Here is a 14,136-nt window from a genome sequence, read left to right on the forward strand (position 1 = left end):
TCATATCGCTGCCAAATGGGCTGTGAATGTAGACATGCTGCATTTTTTTTTTTTTTTTTTTTGCCAGGATCTAAATGTAAACAAATCTCCCCCGACTCCCCTACTAATTCATTATGGAGGATATATGGAGATTAGGTGCTGTGTAATTGTTGGTGCGCCTCCCGGTGTGTGTGTTGATGAGAAAGAAAGAGTTGGCGCTTGTGTGTGTGTGTGTGTGTGTGTGTGTGCTTGAGTCCGTACACTTGTGTGCGTGTATGCGTCGTTGCCGCCGCGCGTACGCGTGCAGATGCTGTCATTTCCCCGCGTCAGGTATCAGATTAGAGGCTAGTCTTCCTCGCTATCGTTGTTCCCCTCTAATGCGCCTTAGTGCTGAGTCAGGCGCATGCTGCTTCGTTATCCAGAAAAAAAGAAATAAAAATAATAGTCATAAAAAAAAGAAAAAAAAAGACACAAGATGAAGGCAGCGTGGGAGAAAACAGCGAGCGGGGAGAGGTTCTGTCCTCGAAGAGAATGACCTTTTCCTATGGCGAGGCAGCAAACGCAGCACTGAACAACAATATGAAGAACGCTAATAGGATTACCCCGCTGCCGTAATCTCTTTCCCAGAAAAATTGTCCCCTTCCTCGCCTCTGTGTTTTCCCGCGGTAGCCGTTGAGGCGTTTATAACACCCCGCCACCGCCTCCGCCGCCTCCCCTTCCCAACCCTAAGCTGTATTGACTGGTAGGCGGTCTACAGTTCTATCTCGAAGGTTCACCGATAAACGCTACACCAGTCAAATCACTTCTGCTTATTCCATCGATGTGTTCGACCGCCCCCACCGCCACCACAACACCCCGAGGCAGAGGAGGAAGAGGCCTCGACTCAATAACTCTGTCAGCCTAAACACTGAACACACACATACTGTACAGTGTGATATTACAACAGACCCCTTAACAGGCCCTTTTCACAAACATGGCTGCCGTACGTCTGCAGGGTATAGCCCGGTTCTCACCGTTTCCAGCAACATTAAAAATCCAACTTTCTGTCACCCATAACTCTGTCTGTTTGTGTTTCAACATAATGTATAACACAATACAGGTGTTGCCACTGACATATCTTTCTGTTTCTGTTGTCAGACGACTGCGCAACATGCTAACAGCACAGAAATTAGTGTTAGCCTTGGTTAGCCAGTTAGCATTTTGTGACCCTCGATCACAGTTACAGAAACAGAAAGATATGTCTGTGACAACACCTGTATTGTATTATACATTATGTTGAAACACAAAATAAGTGATCACAGACAGAGTATGGGCGACAGAAAGTTGTCTTTTTAACATTGCTGCCAATGGTGAGAACAGAGCTTTACCCTGCAGAAGTACGGCAGCCATGTTAGTGTGAGATTAGCTCTAGGGGTGTTTTGATATGGGTGCCATGGAGGGACACAATCTATACAACAATGCGTGTATATCTTTTTGGTTACATGGTTGAGCCTGACAATGATAAATATTTGAAGGACGATCCTAAATGGGCTCTCTCTACCACTTCCTTGTATTATTACCTCATCCTTTATTTAGCAAGACGTAGTCGCCTCGCCTCTTGTCTCCCCGTCCCCCCCGTTTTACAACAGAAGGCCTGTAAAAGAAAGAGAACTCCACTCCTGCTGGCCCATTCCCGTTCTCAACGGTTAACATGAGTAATTGTGGGAGGGAGGCACCGGACAGATGGTTAAAAGCCAAGTTGACACGCGGCTCATGAAATTTGAACTCCTCTGTAGATGTTCGAGCTCTGAGGTCTGAACACGCAATTGCACTTAGAAGGCTGTCTGACATGGAAGCAACCGTTTATAATGCAACAGCACAGGAGTGCGTACAGTACAGATCATGTTTTAAGGTGAAAGAAACTGATTCAATGAACGTCTGGAAGGGCAAACACAATTGGTGCCAACGTATGTTCACTTAAATAGTTGGATTCTGGTTGCAGTTATTTCAGCGACAGATGGGCAAGGATTAAACTTTTGGAACAATTTAATTGGTTTCATTGTGCCAGGCTGAATGAGCCAAACCCAGAAACAAATTCAAACAGTTGAAAGACTACAGGAGTACTGAAATCAATCTTGTAGTCAATTTATTTGCAATTAAGTTTCGTTCCAAAATGAGGCGATATAAAATCAACTTCTGCAACAAAATGATTGCTGGCATGAAAGTAACGCTCACTATTGAATGATGTTGATGTCATTAGAAAATGAGAAAATCAGTTAATAGAGCTGATTGGTCTATATTTGACTCTTGAAGACCATGATGCCTTAAAGGTCCCATATTCTACACTTTCCAGTGTTTTATTTTATGTGTTGAGGCCCATTCAAAGCTGTGTGTGTGGTGTCATATACCAAAAACACTCTCAATCCATTTTTACACGTTCATTTTCCAGCATCTCTCTGAGCCTTACCAAGAACAGGCTGTTTCTGTCGCCGTGTCTTTAAGGCTCATTAATATTAACGACCCTCTGTTCTGATTGGCTAACCGTTTCAAGAGTGAAACGTGAGACACCGCGGCCCGGCAGCTACAGGTAGGGAAAACTCTCCGGTAATAAACAATGACAACCGCTCAACCGCTTTGAAAAAGGAGAGGCTCGCTTTTCTAATATGGATTGTGTGGATTTAGTTGGCGACCGTGCGTTTTGATACTTTCACCATGTTTAGATAGCACATCCAACTCCTTTATAATCAAAAAGGCAAGGGAAATCCTGTTTTCCACGATATGGGACCTTTAGAAGCTTTTGTTCCCCCATTCTCTCACACTCACAACTCATACAACAGCATATAACACCACAGATTAGACTAGAGTCCAGGATCTTGCTTTCTAAGGCATGTTAAAGCCAAAGTCCATCCCATCTTTCTCCTCTCTCTCTTTGTCAATCCACCCCTGCTGTGGTGTTGTCATGATAACTGAAATTTCAATACTACTTCTATACTGTTGTGAAAGATTGAATTCAATATTGAATTTTATAAACGTGTAAACTTTCACCAAATGTGTTGAAGCTGAAATTCCATTTCAACGTCACCAGAGGGTGTATATGTGTGGATTGGAATAGTTTAAAGAAGAAGAAGGATTGGAATAGACAGAGCAGCAGCCAGCAGGTATGGAATTCATAAAGCAACAGGAGAAAAAAAAAAATGGTTGAACTTAGAAAAAGGATAGTGGTGGAAAAAAAATTTAATATATTGAGATACACACATGAGGAAAAAAAACATGAGAGGAAACTTAGTTATTTGGATCCAACAAGAGAATCGGACTTCCGTATTTCACCTATATTTTTACTTTATTTTAGTTACTTTTAGATAACCTTGGCCCACACACACACACACACTCAGCACTTCCCTTTACTCTGTTCACTTGACCACTGATTAGCACCAATCAGTGCAGCTTGCATGTTAAAAAAAGACTCCGTGGAGCAGCAGGTAGTAGCCACATCAGCTTGTTTCTCTAGTGATCGCTCCATCACCTCCCCACCCCAGTCCATCCACTCATAGCCATACATTAGAGGTGACAGTACAGTATTCCCATAATGACAGCTGCCATTTGATTGGAATCAGGTCAGGCAGGCAGGCAGTCAGTCAGTCAGTCAGTCAGGTAACGCTTAGTGAGATGACACGCTTCGTCAGATGGCCTCTAGAGGGTGTTTTTGACTGTGAGATGCAGTGTTTTCCACGCAGAGGCACAAAATTAAAAGTTGATCACGGTGTAGAAATGGATCTATATCGATCTCTAATGCGCCTGATGTCGCATCCCATCATGTCTGTAATTTGGAGATGTACAGACAGCAGACCAACAGCATTGAACGCAATCCACATTGTCTCCCAGTGTGAAAAAAACGTGAAACTTAACATTCCACAGTCAGTAACGGGGATTTGCAGACAGTAACTTGTCTTCGCTGCCCTACAAACTTTAACGGTAGGTGACGTCATCTTGTGGTATTTAAGTAATGTTAGTGGAATTAGGTAATTTAACTGTCGCAGTACTTCAGTGCAGAGAATTGAACACGCGCCGTGGGTCTGTACAGGATCTGTGCTTGTTTAATAATGTACCCTTGAGAAGGGAAAGGGGCATGGGTGGCTCTTTTTAGCCACTGGTAGTGTAAATATGATATAGTACGGAAGAAGATTAGGGCCACATATGAAAAATGTATTTGAGTTCTGTGTTTAAAGTCATAATTCTGAGAATAAAGTCATAATTCTGAGTTTAAAGTCAGACGTTATGTCTGTCAATGTGGCCCTAATCCTCTTCCATAACAGAGAGAGAGCAGCTTAGTAATGTCATTTCCTGTATTATATACAAGGTCATAGATAGGGTTAGACTGATATATCAGTTTGCCCATGTATATGGCCGATATTGCCCTTTTATTTTTTTGTCAGCTTTGTTTGCCCGCTTGAACTCTGGATCAGGTGAACTGCACCTACGTCTGTTTTGAAGTCCTTTCTAGAACGCCACTTCACTGTGCCTAAAATCACTGCACATTACTACGATATGACCTTCCCGTCTTCAGCCTGAACTGTTTGGCTACTTCATACATAAAACCTGAATCTGTCATGTCAGATCCAGAGCGGTGCGCAAACACGCAGCTCATACAAGGCAACAGCGACAGTAATGCGGCCCGCATACACACCACACTGGATTCAATGCAGGATGAGGAGGATGTGAGCTGGAGAGAGGAGAAACAAGGGCTCAGTGCCAGAAAACATTTTCCAGCGTCAGGGCTGAGCTCCGGCGCCTGCCACCGCTGACAATAAATCAATTTCTATTTAGATCAAGAGGATTCAAATGTGAGGGCCCTTAATGCACGGGCCGCAGAACAAACAGGCCGAGCGGGTGATGAATGTGCCCAGGCGAGGTGATGGGCGGGCAGACTGATAGCCCGCTATCACCTACATCCATCTTCCTTTATGCCCGGGCCATTTTACTGGATGCCATCCAGTGTGCTAAAAACTGGGAAAGACACAAAGAAGCACTTTCAGCGTTATCAGCATCATGTATGCAACTCTAGTGATTTTTATTATCAATTACTTTGCGTTACAGTTGGAGAAACCCCTCTTCCCAGTTTAAATGTAATCCTCCAGGTCATGGGCGGTTTTTGATTGAGTTGATGGGTGCTGCAGTTGTTTTCATCTCACCTTTTTTTTTTTTTTTTTTACAGTGTTACAGTATTATTCTTCATGCTTAAAAATCTATTTTGGAATATGGGGGCAAATGATAATCACTTCAAAAACACTGTGAATGGGGGGTTGTGACACAAGTGCTCAGGCATTACAATCAAACCAGGAAGGGAGAAAAGTGATGGGAGTTGATAACAGCATTCAGATTACAGTCTAAATGATTCTACAAGTAACTGAAGCAAGCGGATTAGTTATGATTATATATACCTACATATATGTGCCATAAGGCATTCAGAACCCAGTGTTCCTCACAACTCATCAGTATGATTTTTGTGTTAAACCTTTATCAGGGAAGGGTTTTGGGAAAGTGAATGTGTAAGAACCCTCAACTGCTCCAGTGGAGCTGCTGAGTGGCCACCAGTAGAGAACTGTGATTGTACTGGTCAGCTTCCAGTGGTCAACAATAGAAAATTCTGGTTGTAATGGGCAGCCCCCAGTGTGAATGTCTGGAACCGTATGCCTCTGAATCAGGCAGTTGTTGGAAAAGTGCACAGAGCTCTGTCAGCCAACTTTCCCTGGATAAATAAAGTTTTTTTTTTAACACATTTCCCATTTTTTTTAGTTTGTCTTTCAGAAGTGGCAGAGTTAAACATTAACAGTAGCCATCACATCCAAAGGCTAGCGGCTAATCTTTTACAGTAACAGCCTATTCAATTACCATGCACAGGGAGACAAAAGGAGCCAGGGAAATCAATTAGATCCTTTTTTGTTATCTGACTTCTCTGTCTGTGCAGAGATAACAGATGGTATCGCCGGGGAGTTTGCTTTTGTTTGCGGGTTCTCGGGTGGCTCCGAGGTGTGTGTGTGTTTACAGTTGAAAGCCAGATAAATATCTCTGTGGCGGGGGGAAGAGAGCGAGGTATGACAACCTTTGATACCACTTTGAGGCAATAATAAGGTGCTGCTCCAGTTTGCAATCACGGTCTTATGGCACCTGCAGCTGGAGGAACGACACAGACAGAGAACCAGAGGTGGCAGAGTAGAAAGCAAATGAGAGAGAGGTATAGCCATCCAATAAAAAACAGACCGTAAACCTATTTTCTGCCACTTGGGTATTCCTTAAGGGGCCCGGGGAATCTCATTTCTGACAGCATGATCCTTGTTCAATCCTCTTTGCAATTGTTTTTCATCCCTCCTTCTATTCCTTGCAGTGGTCGCCACTTTCCTGTGTTTAAAAATACCGCAAACCCCTTTGTGATAATAACCAATAGAGTCATGCATAAGTTTTAGCAAAGATATTCTAATCCACTGTAAATGGCAGTGAGAGGCAACTGAACTTCAATACCCAGAAATCCTGTATGGTGATGTCAGTAAACTGCACAAAGCACCAGCCAGTCTGTGATGCTTTATACCAAAGGATACCAAAAGGATTAGAGAGGAAACAGATCTGACATTGGTGAGTCCAGCTTTCTCTGGACGGAGTGATGCACTTTTGGCTTTCACTCAAGTTTGGATTTGTCACTTCGTGTGTGGAGCAGGTTTCCCACCAGACACCAGAATTACATTTGGGTAAATAGGGTCAATCTGCTGTGTCTCAATTAGTGGAGATGGGATGCTCTTCTCTGTCACAGCCCCACTTTGCGATTTAGACTGGATTTTTTTTTACATAAAACGTAAAAGCTTCTTCAAGTGAAATCATGTAATCCTCTTTAGAATCGAGGTGTGTAATGAGTCTAATCTTCTGACAAGGAACTCCTCTTCATGCAGTGGGTTATGAAAGAAAAGGTTCCTCTGTCTAATCGAGTTGCGAGATGCCTACAAACTCAAAAACCAACATGACAACCCTTTGAAGCAAAACACCTGTAGTCCAATATTGATGAATAAACATGAACCATCAAATTCTGTTAGTGCATTTTGATGTTTTCCCCATTAAATTGACATGTACGGCCCTCCAATTACGCACATGTAATGACTGAGTGCGCCAATTTGAATACAAGCGGAAGCCAGGGACTTCACAAGCGGCCCGCTAATAAGATTTTCCCGTTGTTATGTTGTCTTGGAGGCACACTCGGAGCTCTGATAATTGTATCAGTCTCTGGGCAACAACGAACTTCCTCCTCCTTTCTGAATCAAGTTTCTAAAGATATCTCGCTCTCAAGTGCCATTGTGAAACTGACGGAAACTTCCAACGAAGCCGAAAACAGACAGGGACGGCTCTCTCACAATTGGCTCAGACAAATTAAACATAAGTTCCCATTTATTCTTGTCTCGCACTCTTCATTCAGGTCAAGCATCTCACCTCATTTCGAGGCACAGCATGACAGCGGTGCCATGTGCGGATCAAATTAGGTTTGGGAGCGATTGAAGAGGCTCAGGCGGATAGGCAGCCTGAAAATAATTTCTCTGTTTTATGCGCGGCGAAATCCGGTTTGGAGCTTGTCGTCATTCACTTTGTACTTTGTCAATCAGACTTACAGTGCGTGATTTTGGATAGTGCTCCTCCAGAATATTGTAAGTAGGGTTAGACATGGAGATACATTAAAGGGAAAGTCCACCCTAAAATAGCATTCTGCTGTCTGCTACTATGATGACCAAGGACTATTTCATTTCTCCACTGACAATGAATGTGAGACTAAAATCAGCCTGGGCGAATTGTTTTCCTATTAATTGCCAATGGAGCAACTTCAGACTGGGGCATCACAAGTTAATAATAGAGTTAATAGTTAATAGAAAGTTAATAGTTAAGTTAACAGAAAGCATCGTAAGGTGCCAAAATATTTGAATACTTCATAATATGAATACACAAATGGCTCATTTTGGCTATCCTCCTTCAGATATGCATTTGAATGTAAACAATGTTCAGGATTGTCCTCACTTCTGTCAAATCTATGAGTGATTAACTGCTGTAGTTTAGAGAGCCCATTATTTGGGAATGTACTCATCCAAACATTAATTTTCATCTGCTACATCAGTCAAATGGCTGGGACACTTGCTTGGAAGCGTAATGCAACACGGAAGAGTATATCACCAATCACCAACGCTGGAACATCAATGCTGCTATTGCCTTTTAAGCAGGTGGAAAACGGAGAAGGTAATCATCCACCGAGCAATTTATTTTTACGGTACTTCTTTGTCCCAGGAAATGAGCATAGCATAATTCAATCTGTTTATGTTAAAGAAGGAGGAATAAGTGCAGCAGAGACAGAAATACACATATTTGAGAGGGTGATTATGTTTGTTTACTGCATTTGGACCAGAAAGAATACATACATTTGCATACAAAATGCACACAGTTTTACTTTTTACTTGAAATGCTCTCATTATTGTCAAAAGTATGCACTCGCCTCACAAAGTATGCACTCAAGTACTGGTGGAAGTGTACTTGGCTCTTAGTACATATTGTATAGATGGACATCAAGCGTGATATACTGTACCTTGTTATGCACATTCTGGTCTACAGGACAATGTCTCTATAATAGCTTGAAAAAATGCCATTCAGTGTGTGCCATAAGACAGAATCATTAAGAAATCATTAAAATGGAATGATGCCTTTGACAGCATATCCACTGGTGACATTATAGGTTGATGCGCTGTCATTTTTCTCTCAGTGGCACGCATGGCTCCTGTTAGACCTTATGGGATCGCTGCTGTCAAAGCAAATTAATCTCTCATTATGATGACGATAGGTCCATGCAGACCGGAAGAATGACACATGGAAAACAGGACGGCAGAAAATTAAACATTTCTGGGAGATGATTCAGTGATTTTAGACAAAGTTTTACATTGAGTGGGGATCGACAGTGTGTGGAACGCCATTGGGAGAGAGAGGAATAATTTAATGTGATATGCAGCTTTCGTATTGAGGGTTACCGGGCTGATATATTACCTATTTCTGTGTGATCAACTGCTGTAGTGGCATCCTTTCAAGTCAGTTATCTTCAAAGCTAGTACAGCGTATCAGATTTGTCAATCTGGTGTCAAAGACTTGACTGTTTGAAAGTGAGGGCTGTTTGACTTAAATTTGTTTTTGCAATTAAGGGCACAAGTCAATCTATGAAACAATATTTATTTATATAGTCCATAGAGAGGAAGTGATTTAAAGTGCTTCAGAGTGATTAAAAAAAGAGCATAAATAAGAATAAGATACACAGCGAATTTTCCAGTGTTAATAAGTGTTGATTTTTCAGTGACAATATGTGACTTTAACAAGTGTTGATTGGAGAGTTTGTCTGTCCGACTCGTATAGAGCTGATATGGCTCAAAACCTGAAGTGTTGAATTAATTGTGACGGGTGTGAACAGATTTTTACACTCCAAGTGAAATTACCACTGACGATTTTGCTGTGTATAATATTAAGGATATTAAAACTGTTATACATAACTGAGATAGGTAACAAGGCATAAAAGTGTAAAAAACATTGCAAAAGGTTAAATATGTGAGATTTCTGCTTTACTGAAGCATAATGTACCTAGTAAATATCAGCAGGGGTTGCTGAATGGTAGTGAGTCAAACTAAGTGATCAGCTCATGGCGCATGTGTAAGGAAGTAGAGGGCGTTCTTGCACTTTTTGGCACGTATTGTTTCTTCCGGTTGTGTTGCCGTAGTTTTGAGTCTTTTGTCCATCCGTGGCCACCGTAGAGCCAGTTCTGTTTTCATGTTACAAGGTAGGCACTGGTATCTACTGTTCGCCCGCATAAATCAGTATTTTAAAATATGTCAAATGCCCATCCTTGTTAGATTTTATATCAAATGACTGTTATAGATGTGTTTATACAACAGAGCCGATTATTATTTGAAAATGGAAGTTGGAAAGCCGAATTTGACACTTTGTTGTATTGTACGGTTGAGCTAGCTAAACACAATATTGGTTAACATGATAAAATGTTAGCAGGCTAATTAGGCTATTACTTTGTATGCTATTGATATTTTAACCAGTAGGATGTTCTGGTAAATTCGGCATGTATATATATATATTTTGTAACACGAGTGGACACAAAACAGACACAAAATGGTGATTCCTGACCTTCGATGTCTTATAGAAATCCACAGACAACACAAATCATGGTAATGTCAGTATCCTAATCACGGCGAGGGTCGAACAAAAAATGCGGAAATGAAACAGAACGTTCATCCTACTATAGAATGAGGAAACCTCTGTCCGTCCGTCCGTCCGTCTGTCCATCTGTCCGCATCCATTTTGCTCCTCAACAGGTTTGCCAATCAATCTCAAACTGCACATGGGCATTGAGCATTGGCATAGGCAGGGACTGACGGAGCTGATTTTTCCATTTTCCCAAATTTATGCTGTTTATGCGCCTTTTTGGCAAGTCTGTGCAGAGTTGTGGCGTGCGCATCCCCGGAAGTCTGCATGTAGTTGTGGCGCGCACATCCCCGGGTACGGACTAGTTGTTATGGATTCTGAAACAGTCTCTCGGTATCTCCAACCAGCGCCCCCGACACTGACGATGGTCTTAAGGAGGGTAGGTGTGGGGCGTTCGCAGCAGGCATGTGCTTGAGGAGGGCGGAGGAGGGGCCAAGCCTTGATTTGTTATTGTAATGGCATCGCTGAACAATAGGGGTCAGCATTGGACCAGAAATTACACATAGACCCTTTAAGAAAAACAGAATGAATTAAAAATGAAAATAAATATATTTAAGAGAAGAAAAGTATTTATAGAATGCAGGAGTTCTTTAAATAAACAATGTGCTAAAAATAAATAAAGAAATAAAAAAGCATTAAGCATACAAAATAACCAAGCCATTCATTAACAAGGAATTTCCCTGTGTCAAATATTTCCCCTTGTCCGCAGCACCTCCTGTAAATAAACACATTTGGCATTAACGGTCATCCTTGACTTCTCCCTTTCCCACTAAACCTCTCCTAGACTAATGAACAGTGAGTGTGCTATTGATTGTAATTCTCTTTGTTGGCAACTCTATTAATGCACCTGCTAGATTCAGTGTCTCTGTTAAGGCTGTGAAGATAGATGTGGTATCCTGTTGATGTTGTGAGAATACATAGAATGAGTAATTTTTCTGTCAGTGGCATCAATAGTTAGACACCCTTATGACTCTACTGTAGTTTGCTACTTCAGCCATGCACTTGGAGTAACTTGGACAAAGAAAATATATTACATTCCAAAGAAAGAATAACAGAGGTCTTAGTCAAGGTTTTTTTTTTGTTTTTTTTTCAAGGTCTCACATTATTAAGCATTCATTTAAGTCTTCATAGTTATAAATCCACACAACCATTCAGAATGATTCTCCTTGGGAAAGCCAATGGTTCAAGATTAGAGTTACTTTCACTGTTATTTCTGCTTTGGTGTCAACATATTTTTATATTACACATTTCCCCGTGTCTCCTCGCTCCTCGCGTGGGTAGTAATGCATCACAGTAATGTATTACTTGCAGTAACAAGTAGTGTAAGAAATTAATATTTCAGTTTCAGAAAAAAGGCTTGCTTTGTTTGAGTGGACGTACTCCCTTCTCACTCCTTTGGTTTTATTGAGCAAAGGATGACAAGGACATTGTTGTTAATTGTAATTTATGTGCATGTACAAAACATTGTTTCCACTGCAAGTAACACAGTGTCAAATCTCCTGAAGCATCTGTTCGAACAGAATCACAACACCAAACTCAGAGAAAATTGGACTTGAAAGGACGAGCAGAAAGCTGCCAACAACAGTCATAAAAAATTGCTTAGTGTGCAAATACAGATATGAAATAAGTTACATAAAGAGGATGCAATCACCAATTTTGGAGGTATAACAGAAAAGTAATGCAATGAGTAGTGTAACAATCTACTGCTCTCAGTGAGTAATAAGTAATATTCATTTTGCAGTGATTAACAAGTAATAGCATTTTTTTTAAGTAACAAGCCCAACAGCATCCCATTTGTTGTGCATGCTGGATGCCTATCTGTTTGAAACGTTGGACATAGTGCAGTTTGAACAGGCCTCTACACCATGAGTGACACATGTTTAACATGCTTTTAACTTCCTGTCAGCTCTCGTAAAACTCAACTCGTCTTCAAACGCTCTGCGGCAAGTGAGTGGACCAAGTCTAAATGAAATGATGCAACCACTTGCAATGTTGTTGAAAAAATTATTTCTTTTACTGTATTCCCCATGCATTCACTTATTCCCAAAGCCCATGATGAGTATATACACATTATTTTGGAAACAGTATGATTTATTGGAACAGAAGCTGATGGAAACACAAAAATTACTTGAGAAATGAGCTGTAGCTGTTATGCTGCACCACTAACTTTCAACATCACGTCTAGTTTTCAGTACCTTTCAGAATGGAGAGCAGGATTAGCATTTTTCTTTCATGTAGCTGATATGATATTCAGCTTCCCCACTTTATCCCCTCAGGCTAGAAAAAAAAAAAAAAAAGAAAAGAAAAAAAGAAACAGTCAAAGACATTCCTCAGCTGGAGCCAACAAACTTGAAATACAAAATGCCCACCACAACGTTGAGATTGAAGCTTCACAAATCACAAATGGATTTAGCTGTATAGTCTCATGCTATAGAAGCTATATGAGAGATCTAATATTAATTTAATGTGCCCAGATGAAGATCATTTTGAAATGTTTGAAAAGTGCGGAATGCAATACATCTAAAGTTCTACTATGAATATATACTGAAAATACAAAATATTAGGAACACTTTTCCTGAATTGCATTGACATTATTGATTTCCCTTATTAAATCTATATCAATCACAAAGGAGGAGATGTAGATAAAGAGAAGCAGATGAGTTACGTGAGGATTTTTAAGCTTTTAGACAATTTAGATGTGGACTGTGCAAAAGGGGCTGAAAATCAATATCAGGAAGATGTCCCTGATATTTTGTACATTCAGTTTACAATCTGAAATCTTGCAACAGACTATAATGTGGTTGTCTGTCTGCAGGATTCAGGTACCGATCAATCATTTAAAGGAAACTAAAGCTAGACAAGGAATTACAAGCTTAACACTAGAAAATGTAGAGCACAGACCTCATCAGACCACATCAGTTCTTCCTTGACCCATTACCAACCTTCATACCAAGTTTTGTGCAAATCCGTGCCCAAATTTTTTAGATATTTAGATATCCTCCTTGGCGGAGGTAAAAATGAAAAGAGGGAATATGAGTGGTGGATTTGTCCAGTGTGGCGGCAGGGTAGCCTAGTGGCTAGAGAGACCATTTGTAACAACAAGGTTTCAGGTAAAAATCCAGCAACAGCAATGTACTGGACCTCGGCCTGTTCACTCATTGAAAGATGCTCTGGATAAGAGCTTCAGCTAAATGCCCAAAATGCGCCCTCAAGTGGCAGCAGGAGACAACTGTTAGAATTTTTGAAGTACGGTGCAGCCATTGTTGGCAAGTCTGTAGTTTGTATGTTGCTTTTAAGTTTCACCCACCTACGACCATACTGACACCAGTATCTAATTTGGTTAAATTAGGTGAATCTAAGGTGTTTCAATTAGTGGAGATGGGATGCTCTTCTCTGTTGCAGACCCACTTTGTGATTTAGACTGATAAGACAGCTGGATTTTGACATTACACATATGGACTAGTGCAGCTTTGAGCATCTGGAAGTGGTGGTCCTAATATAGGTCCCTTCAACCATCCCATCCATTATTATCTGTAAGGTACCAGTGAGCCCAGATTACCAGCCCTTACATCCTGAGACACTGTGACTGGTTGATGAAAGCTGTGTGTGTGTGTGTGTGTGTGTGTGTGTGTTGGTGACCGAACGGATGTTACCGGTGCGTGATGATTTGAGATCAGAGCTGCAAAGAGAGTTCGGAGGTTTTGGAGTATTTGTGTTTTTTTGAGTCTTGTACCGCTTGTGATGTCGAGACTATTGACAGTGAAGACGTGCAAAAAAGGCTGAGTCGGAGGCTCCGAGACGACGCGCGACAGGGCCTCCCGCTGTTTACTGCAGAGCGAGACGGAGGTGGATAGCGACGGAGGTTTACAGTAAATGAAAGGTAGAGTGAGGGGAAAAAAGCAAGAC

General features: G+C 41.2%; 1 protein-coding gene across 29 annotated transcripts in view; it reads left to right on the top strand.

Moving 5' to 3' along the window:
- Positions 1-14,136, top strand: part of nrxn3a (neurexin 3a) — a 353,072-nt gene that overhangs the window by 218,344 nt on the left and 120,592 nt on the right. The window lies entirely within an intron of this gene.

This window comes from Centroberyx gerrardi, chromosome 17, assembly GCF_048128805.1.
Source record: "Centroberyx gerrardi isolate f3 chromosome 17, fCenGer3.hap1.cur.20231027, whole genome shotgun sequence".
NCBI classification, from domain to species: Eukaryota; Metazoa; Chordata; class Actinopteri; order Beryciformes; family Berycidae; genus Centroberyx; species Centroberyx gerrardi.